Source organism: Phragmites australis, chromosome 9 (assembly GCF_958298935.1).
Source record: "Phragmites australis chromosome 9, lpPhrAust1.1, whole genome shotgun sequence".
NCBI classification, from domain to species: Eukaryota; Viridiplantae; Streptophyta; class Magnoliopsida; order Poales; family Poaceae; genus Phragmites; species Phragmites australis.
Window position 1 is genome coordinate 22,780,101 of NC_084929.1, and position 8,949 is coordinate 22,789,049.

Consider the following 8,949-nt stretch of genomic DNA (forward strand, 5'->3'; position numbering starts at 1 on the left):
GGGAGGTGTCGGGCTCCAAGAAGATGACCCTGGCGGCGTGATTGGGCGGCGGCGTGATGGGATCCACGAATTCGGAGTCATCGCCTTGCTCCCCAAACTGGTCCATCGGCGGATAACAAGACTTGGGCGGCGTCAGCGAGCTGGGATGGGCCGGCGGCGGCGGGATTGGGCGGCGGCGGCAGGAGCACGCAGGGAAGCGGGGTTTGAGGCGGCGGCGCCCTACTGGGAGAGCACGCGACCGAGACAGAAGAGGCCGGGATGCGTGAGGGAGAAAAGCTTGGCGGAAAGGATAAGGTGCGGGGGCAAAAATGTCTTTTTACCATCTATTATCTGCTTTTAGCTGGGTGGAGCCAGATTATGGGATTATAAGAATCTGGATTGTTGGATTTTTATTATCTGGACTATAATCTAAATTGATTGGATCAACTATAGATTTTTTTAGCTGGTTTTTATAACCTCTAGCTGATCCAAATATGGCCTTAATACCGCTCCTCCTCCGTGAAACTTCGCAGGCATACAAGCTGATAGGTAAAAACTGATTCTCCTCCCATGTCCCACCCGAGACCCATCCCGTAACGGCGTCATCGCCTCCGCAACTCCACCCCGCCCCGTGCCGTGACACAACCGGCAGCGTCCGCCTCCCTTCGGATGTCACTCCCTCAGCCCCACGACGCTGCTCCGAGCCCACAGATTTGGAGGCCCGCGCCCTCGGGAGCACGCACACGATGGTCGCGGGGGCCGTGGGGAAGCGGGTGCTCGACACGGGCTGGCTCGCCGCGCGCTCCACCAAGGTCGCGCTCACCGGCGTCCAGCTCACCACCACCCACCCACCCGCCGGCCGCCGACGCCGACCCCGCCGCGCCCTGGATGCGCGCCGCCGTCCCCGTCACGCACCCACCCGCCGTCCGCCGGTCGGTAAAATATTGCAAGTGTGGTCCTCGCTTAGCTAACTTATTGTTGGATGCTTCGGGATGCAGCGTGCTGGGGACACTGCTCAAGAACAAGCTGATCCCTGACCCCTTCTACGGGCTGAACAACCAGACCATCGTTGACATCGCCGACGCCGGGAGGGAGTACTACACATTCTGGTTCTTCACCACCTTCCAGTATGCCCCGGTACGCAGCAATGCACGTGTTCTCCGAGAATTTGTGAGTCGTGTTTTCCTATAACGACGAATGTAGCATGAATCCTACTGTGCCCCTCCAGTTAAAAAGAAATTGTTTTACTGCAGATAATTTTTATTTCAGCACTGTTGTACTGTACCAGTGTTTAGTGTGGCAAGGTGGCTGCTCTCTCAGCAAGCTGTTTAAGCTGTCTGCTGCTGAACTGAATTGTGCGTATTGATATACTTCTCTTGTTGCATTGCCTGATTGCCTTGTAGTTCATTTTCCCTTTTGGCAGAATAACATTCCTTAGAGTAGAGAAGACTATTGCATGAAGCGTGTAGCTAGCGTAGAGTACTCTGACATGACTGTATAAAATATGTTTTGACCTTACTTTAACACAAATCAAATTCGTGCAACCTAACAACACTTGTTCAATTGATAAACTTTTCATGCACTTCTGAATGTACATAAGCCTTTCTTCAAAGTGATATTGCAGTAGTAACATAGCTGCTTGCCTTTTCCCTTGTTCAGACTATCAGCTTTAATGAATGCCAAATACCGGGACTACCCTTAATTGATGTAACACTTGATGCCTTTTACAACTGATATTTTTGGATACTTCAGCACATATACTTGTTATGGTGAAATCCTTGTGCTAAACCACTTAACATATCAGTATCTTTTTGTTACCTTCATCTTTAGTCAGGAAATCAGCACATGACTTTAAACTTCCGTGGAATAAACTACTCAGCAGAAATGTACTTAAATGGGCACAAGGTGGTACTTCCAAAAGGAATGTTCCAAAGGCACACCATTGATATTACTGATATTCTCCATCCTGATGGTAACAATCTGCTTGCTGTCCTTGTTCATCCTCCTGATCACCCTGGTAGAATTCCTCCTCAGGGAGGTCAGGGTGGCGATCATGCGGTTAGTCTCATGTCCTTCAGATTGATTTAATGTAGCTTTATCCTTTCACACATGATTTGCAATTTTGTGGAACATTAAATATCTCATCAGATTTGTAACATGCAAGATTCGGATTACCTTTTGTTTCTTTTTGAGCAAAGCTTAAACGAGATTTGATTTGCCTATTTTTCCATATCTTTTTTCCCTCATGGTTATGCAGTTCAGGAGTTCTGTCATATACATAACTAATTCCACTTTGCTTGAATTCTAATATTTGTTATTTGAGATGCCACTTTCATCAAAGTACTGAAAGCTAAGGTGGAACACAAAATGGCTTGCACATAATCTGTTTTCAGCAGTCATGTTCCATTGCTAGGTATTCTGATGAGTTGGGATATGCTTTGCAGTCTGTATATGTAGCTCTATAGGCTGCATGTTAGGATAAATACCCGCCGGGAGGATAGACAGGCGACACCGGCTGCTAGGAGAGGGATTAGACTATAGATTGGGGAGACTGAATATTGGGAAAGACTTAGGAGAAGGGGATTTGGATTTAGATTGATTTCTCTTGCTTCATTAATCACGGCTGATGCCGTGTATATATAGCTGGCTAGCCGGCCTACAAAGACTCTTTCAAACCAACTCTCTCTCTCTCTAATCTTATCTCTGGTTTAAATCCAACTCTCTCTAATTCTCTTCTAATTTAAACTAACCAAACTCTATCTTATCTCCTAAACCGGACCCGATTCAAACTAACCTTATCCCTAACCAATCAGTTCCTGTGCTACAGTACCGCGCATGAACAGTGTTTCATCACCTAACATTTCACCCCTACTTGCAAGACAACTCATCCTCGAGCTGTTGTGGCAGCCATAGTTGCAGCCCCTGAAATCCCTATGTTGATGAATAGTTGTAGCATCAGCATCCCTTCACGTGACAGCACCAAGTCCTCTTTTTTGGAGCAACAACAGCCACACTGTGGTTGACGTCGATGATGATCACTGGTGACGACGTGGTTGCAGCACTAGCGGTGCCGTTGCCTCCACTCAGGCATAATGTCGAACATATGGCAGGTGGCTCGGTGTCAACGATGGTGTCCGCTCTTGACTAGTGGCGACGCCCGTGGTGGTGATGGTGGAGTGTGTCGGCGTGGCAGCTATCGTGTCGCGTGAGGCCTCCATGGATATTGAGGTCTCTGTCGGTGATGGAGCCACTGCACTGGATGACATGCTAATTTGCAGCGTGGCCAGTTGACTCGTAGTATCTAGCGAACACTTGTCGATGGCAACCACCTGTTGTGCTAATTTGCAGAGTTGCTTCTGCATGTCGGTCATTAGTTTGGTTAAAGCTTCGATGGCTTGAGAGCTGGTGCCCTCACTGGAGTCGGAAGTCGGAACCTTGCAAGGTTGTTGTCAGTGAAGTTGCTGGTGTTGATTACATGTGCTGGATGTCCAATCGGCAACAACCGTCGTAGATGCAGCGCACGTGGAGTGCACCATGAGTCGTGTGCTGACCAGAACTGAACAAACACCCCCACATGTGTTGCCACCACGAACAACTGCACCTCCTAAGCGCCATATGGGCTGAAGACCCGGTGAAGCACCTCCTCGGTCACTGGGCATAGCAAATAGTTCACCGTGATGCTAAATGTTAGGGTAAACACCTGTCGGGAGGATAGATGGACGACGTCCGCTGCTAGGAGAGTGATTGGACTATAGATTGAGAAGACTGAATATTGGGAAAGACTTATGAGAAGAGGACTGAGAACTAGATTGATTTCTCTTGCTTCATTAATCACAGATGGCGTCGTGTATATATAGCCGACCAACCGGCCTACAAAGACTCTATTCAAACCAATTCTATCTCTAATCTTATCTCTAGTTTAAATCCAACTCTATCTCTAATTCTCTCATAATTTAAACTAACCAAACTCTATCTTATCTCCTAAACCAAACCTGATTCAAACTAACAAACCAACCAAACGATGTTGAGCTACAGTACCACGTGTGAACATTACTTTCAGCACCTAACACTGCAATACAGTACTAGGTAGTTGCACTTGTGGAGAGAGAATATTCCATTAGCTGGTGGATAACCCTTCGCTCATCTAGAACTGAATAATAATTCCATTATGGTCCTCTTGCACAAGTGACTATTACTCTTTTTTGTTTGCATATATTTATGCTAATAGTAAATTATACTTTATCACGACTACTCTTTTTTAAAAAGGAATATTGTTGGTTAAAGGGACTACTAATGCATGATTATACCTTTCAAATGGTCATTTCAGATTGGGAAAGATGTTGCTACACAATATGTTGAGGGATGGGATTGGATGTGGCCAATAGTGTAGTTGGCGATTTCTGTTTGGTAATGCTACATGCATGATAGATTGATCTGTGGTCACCTTAGAAGTATCATCACATGGTTTGGGTTTCTAAAATTCTTCCAATCGATTTCAACAAAGATCAGAACCCATATACTGAAGACTACCGTCAGTATCTGATTTCTTGTTATGTTTTCAGTACCTGTGACAAATAGTTCAAAATATCTGCTAACTTTAGTTCTTCTGCACTTATGCTAACATCACAATAATTATGTTGCAGCATCACGTTTCTGTTTTCCTGTTTCAATCTGGTTGTACTTATAGCAATTTGCAACATCAACTTTTTCCAACATTTCTCTCTTTTTTCGCATTCTAGGGATCGAAACACTGGTATCTGGGATGAGGTATCAATTTCCATAACTGGGGTGAGTCCATGAATCCTTGTTCTCTTTTATTAGTATTTTATCCATCTTGTTGTCCTTTGGGATATCACCATGGATATACGAAGAGTTGACCATGGATATCACCATTTAACCTTTTAAAGTACTCTTTTTCTTTGTGAGGATCTTTTAATGTAATTCAGGGACTTATATCAGGTTTTTTTTTCTACTGCAGCCTGTGAATATAACGGACCCCCATCTGGTTTCAACATTTCATGATGATTTTAAGAGGTCATACCTACATTGTACACTTCAGTTAGAGAACAAAAGTTCCTGGGTTGCAGATTGTGCATTGAAAATACAGGTTTCAACTGAACTCGAAGGGAACATTTGCTTGGTGGAACACCTTCAAAGTTATGCAACAACAGTCCCTCCTCACTCAGATCTAGAGTACACTATTCCTCCTGTAAGTTAGTTTTCTTAGTTTTCAAGCTACACAATATTTGTTTGTTCTGTTCTGCTCAAATAATTTAAATGCCCACGAGCTTGTTGCCACTGCTTACCTGACATAGAGATGATAGAAACTATAGATGACATCAATATTTTTTTATGGTTGTTGCCCATCAACGATGTACATTACAGCACTACAACACCAGAGACCAGACTGGCCCATATTGTTGTGTACTTGTGTTAACTAAGGAAGCCCCTCCAATGTTGCATAAACCATGGTCGCACAACTCTCATCTGTAGGAAGGCAAAAGAACCCAGGTGTAAGCATACTTTTGCCTTCAAATATTCTTCAGTGATTGTTCTCTCTAGCCGGGGGGGGGGGGGGGGGGCTTTTAAAAGGCTGAAATATGCAAATTGGTTGACTTTTGTTATATATGAAATATGAACATTTGTAGTTATTCTTCTATAAGCCAAACCTGTGGTGGCCAAATGGCATGGGAAAGCAATCCCTCTACAACGTCGAGATTAGTTTGGATGTTAAAGGATTTGGAGAGTCTGATTCCTGGAGCCATTATTTTGGATTCCGCAAGATCGAGAGTACAATTGATGATTCTACTGGTGGGAGGTAACTAGTTTTTTATGGAATGCCACAAAAAATGTGTCTAGTGAATATTTGAGCTCTTGAAAACATGCTGATGCAAATGTAATTCATCTGCAGGATCTTCAAGGTAAACAGTGAACCTATTTTTATCCGAGGAGGGAACTGGATATTGTCAGATGGCCTTCTTAGAATAACAAAGAAGCGATATATGACAGACATCAAGTTGCATGCTGATATGAACTTTGATATGCTTCGCTGTTGGGGTGGTGGATTAGCTGAGAGGCTTGATTTTTTATCATTTTTGCAATATCTATGGTCTGATGGTAAGCTTAAGTTTATCTCCCTGCCAATTGGTTGTTATGTTTTCTTATTGAAATTATGAATACTAGGTAGTGATGAAGAATGCAAAGTTTTTTTTTTCTTTTGAAATAATGTTAACCAATCTTTACTCCCTTAAGATTCTGTGAAATGCTGGTAACTAGCTGGTTGCTGGGACTGGCTTTCCTTTACTTGTACAGGATTAGGTAAACCTGATGGTGTAGCGATAGTCGTTAGGTACTCTTAAATTTAGTGCTTGGCTCAACATTCTCTAGTTAAATTTTTTATCTTTAAACAAGACATTGTTTGGCAATATGTTTTACTCACTGATGCACCCTGGTTTGCCACCATGTCTGCATGATTGCTTACAGGATGGAACCATTTTGTACAGGTTTGGCAGGAATTCTGGATAACTGGAGATGTCGATGGCCGTGGAATTCCCATATCAAACCCTGATGGCCCTTTGGCATGATCTCTTCCTTCTATGTGCTAGAGATACTGTCAAGCTACTCAGGAATCATGCTAGTCTAGCTTTATGGGTTGGTGGTAATGAGCAAGTCCCACCAGTTGACATCAACAAAGCACTGAAGAATGATCTGAAGCTACATCCTATGTTTGTAAGTTGCCAGACATAAAAAAATCAAGAAAAATATTTAACACAAGAACCAACTGACCCTGACCCAAGTAAATACCTTGATGGTACTCGGGTGTATGTCCAAGGATCAATGTGGGATGGTTTTGCCAATGGGAAAGGTGACTTTACTGATGGCCCATATGAGATTCAATATCCAGAGAGCTTTTTCAAGGACAGTTTCTACAAATATGGGTTTAACCCTGAAGTTGGGTCTGTGGGGATTCCAGTTGCTGCAACGATTAGGGCCACAATGCCTCCAGAAGGATGGAGCATTCCAATTTTCAAGAAAAGAATTGACGGGTACATGAAGAAGTACCAAATCCAATATGGGATCACCACAAGTACATTCCCTACTCAAAACCAGGGAAGGTCCATGATCAGATTGAACTATACGGACACCCAAATGACCTTGACGATTTCTGTGAAAAGGTAATTTAGTACTATAATATTTTCATATCTTGGAGCTTTATGCTTCAGGATCTGAAGCCTTGTAGTTTTGTCTCTAATGGCATCTTTAACTTTCAAGCACAATTGGTCAATTATGTTCAGTACAGAGCATTTCTGGAAGGATGGACTTCCTTCATGTGGACAAAGTTTACAGGTGTTTTAATTTGGAAGACACAAAATCCATGGACTGGACTTAGAGGGCAGTTCTACGATCATCTCCAAGACCAAACTGCTGGGTTTTATGGTTGCCGTTGTGCTGCTGAACCTATTCGCGTCCAACTGAATTTGGCCAACTACTTTATAGAGGTATGTTCTGCAACTTACATTTGCTCCAAGTCAAATTTCCTAGAAGTTAAAACGTGAAAAGTGATTTTGTTAGGTGGTAAACACTACAGCCGATGAATTTGCATATGTGGCTGTAGAAATTTCAGTATGGGATCTGGATGGTGCATCCCCCTATTATAAAGTTACCGAGAAAATAGTGGTACAACCAAAGAAAGTGAAGGAATCATGGAGATGAAATACCCTCAGATGAAGGATGCCAAGCCTGTGTATTTTCTGCTACTCAAACTTTTCAGGCTGTCAGACAATGGAGTACTCTCCAGAAATTTCTACTGGTTACCTCTCCCTGGGAAAGACTACAAGTTGTTAGAGCAGTATCAGCAGAAAACAATTCCACTAAAAATTTATTCCGAGGTTTCCATCTCAGGCGCCAGACACAAGGTACGAATGACAGTAGAGAACAAGTCGAAGAAAACAGTAGCAGAAAGCACACGCCCTGTATCAACGATGGATCTAGGTGATGGAAATAGTTCCTACATTAATGTCAGCGAAGCTACTCGGGAGGGACAAGAAAATAGTGGTTTGTGGCGAAAAATACGCAGTGGCCTCTCCGTCGCAAGATCAGGCAACCTAAGAACAGTTGAGGTGAACGGGACAGGAGAAATACAGGGACACAAGAATCCTTCCGGTCCACTATTCAGACAACTTCTTTTCGCTCACACCCGGGGAGAAGATGGACATTGACATCTCGTTCGAGGCTCCTCAGGGATCCAGTCCCAGGGTCGTTCTCAAAGGCTGCAACCATCATCTGAACCATGCCGTCATGATGTAAGACGTACCTCGTCTTTTGAGATCCGTGTAAAATAAGTGCATACCCAATAAACTGCAAACATCAGATCGTGCTTGTGAACTATAGTGGTAATACAGGATAATTTAAGGTTCGTATGTGCTGACGACGTTGGTGTTGAACGATTCTGGGGCCCATGAGCACGACCATTGAACGGGCAGCTCAGCTCACATAGTTACATCTGTACTTTTTCCATTTTTATGCCCTGGAAGCGGCATGAGCAAAGTGGTGTAGGTACAGGGCATCTCCAAGCACTACTTTCGGTCTTCAGTACGCATCGTTCAGAACATTTTCGACGATGCTCGCTCGTTTCTGGTGCGCTGCCGTGGTAAAAGCATTTTTTATAAAAGCTCGTTCCTGGTGCGCTGCAGCTGCGGTAACTCTACGGCGCATAGTCTCACAGTTGCTTATTCCTTCTCTTTTTTGTTGCGCTCCGTAACTTTTCCCACTCATCTAATTAATACTCTTCGTTTCTTTTTATAAAGTGCGCACGCATTTTAATATTCAAACTTCTTTAATTTTTATCAATGATTTATTTAACAATATGTAGATTTCTGGTAGACAATGATATTTGATTTGCATTGGAAAATATTCTACTATGATTATAGTTTTATGGGCAATTCCTTATATGTCAGCGGTAAAATTCAC

The 8,949-nt window shown here is 43.4% G+C and overlaps 1 pseudogene; it reads left to right on the forward strand.

Annotated features, from left to right (window-relative positions):
• The first annotated feature begins 630 nt into the window (after positions 1-630).
• On the forward strand, positions 631-8,626 carry LOC133928820 (mannosylglycoprotein endo-beta-mannosidase-like; annotated as a pseudogene).
• Positions 8,627-8,949: the final 323 nt, after the last annotated feature.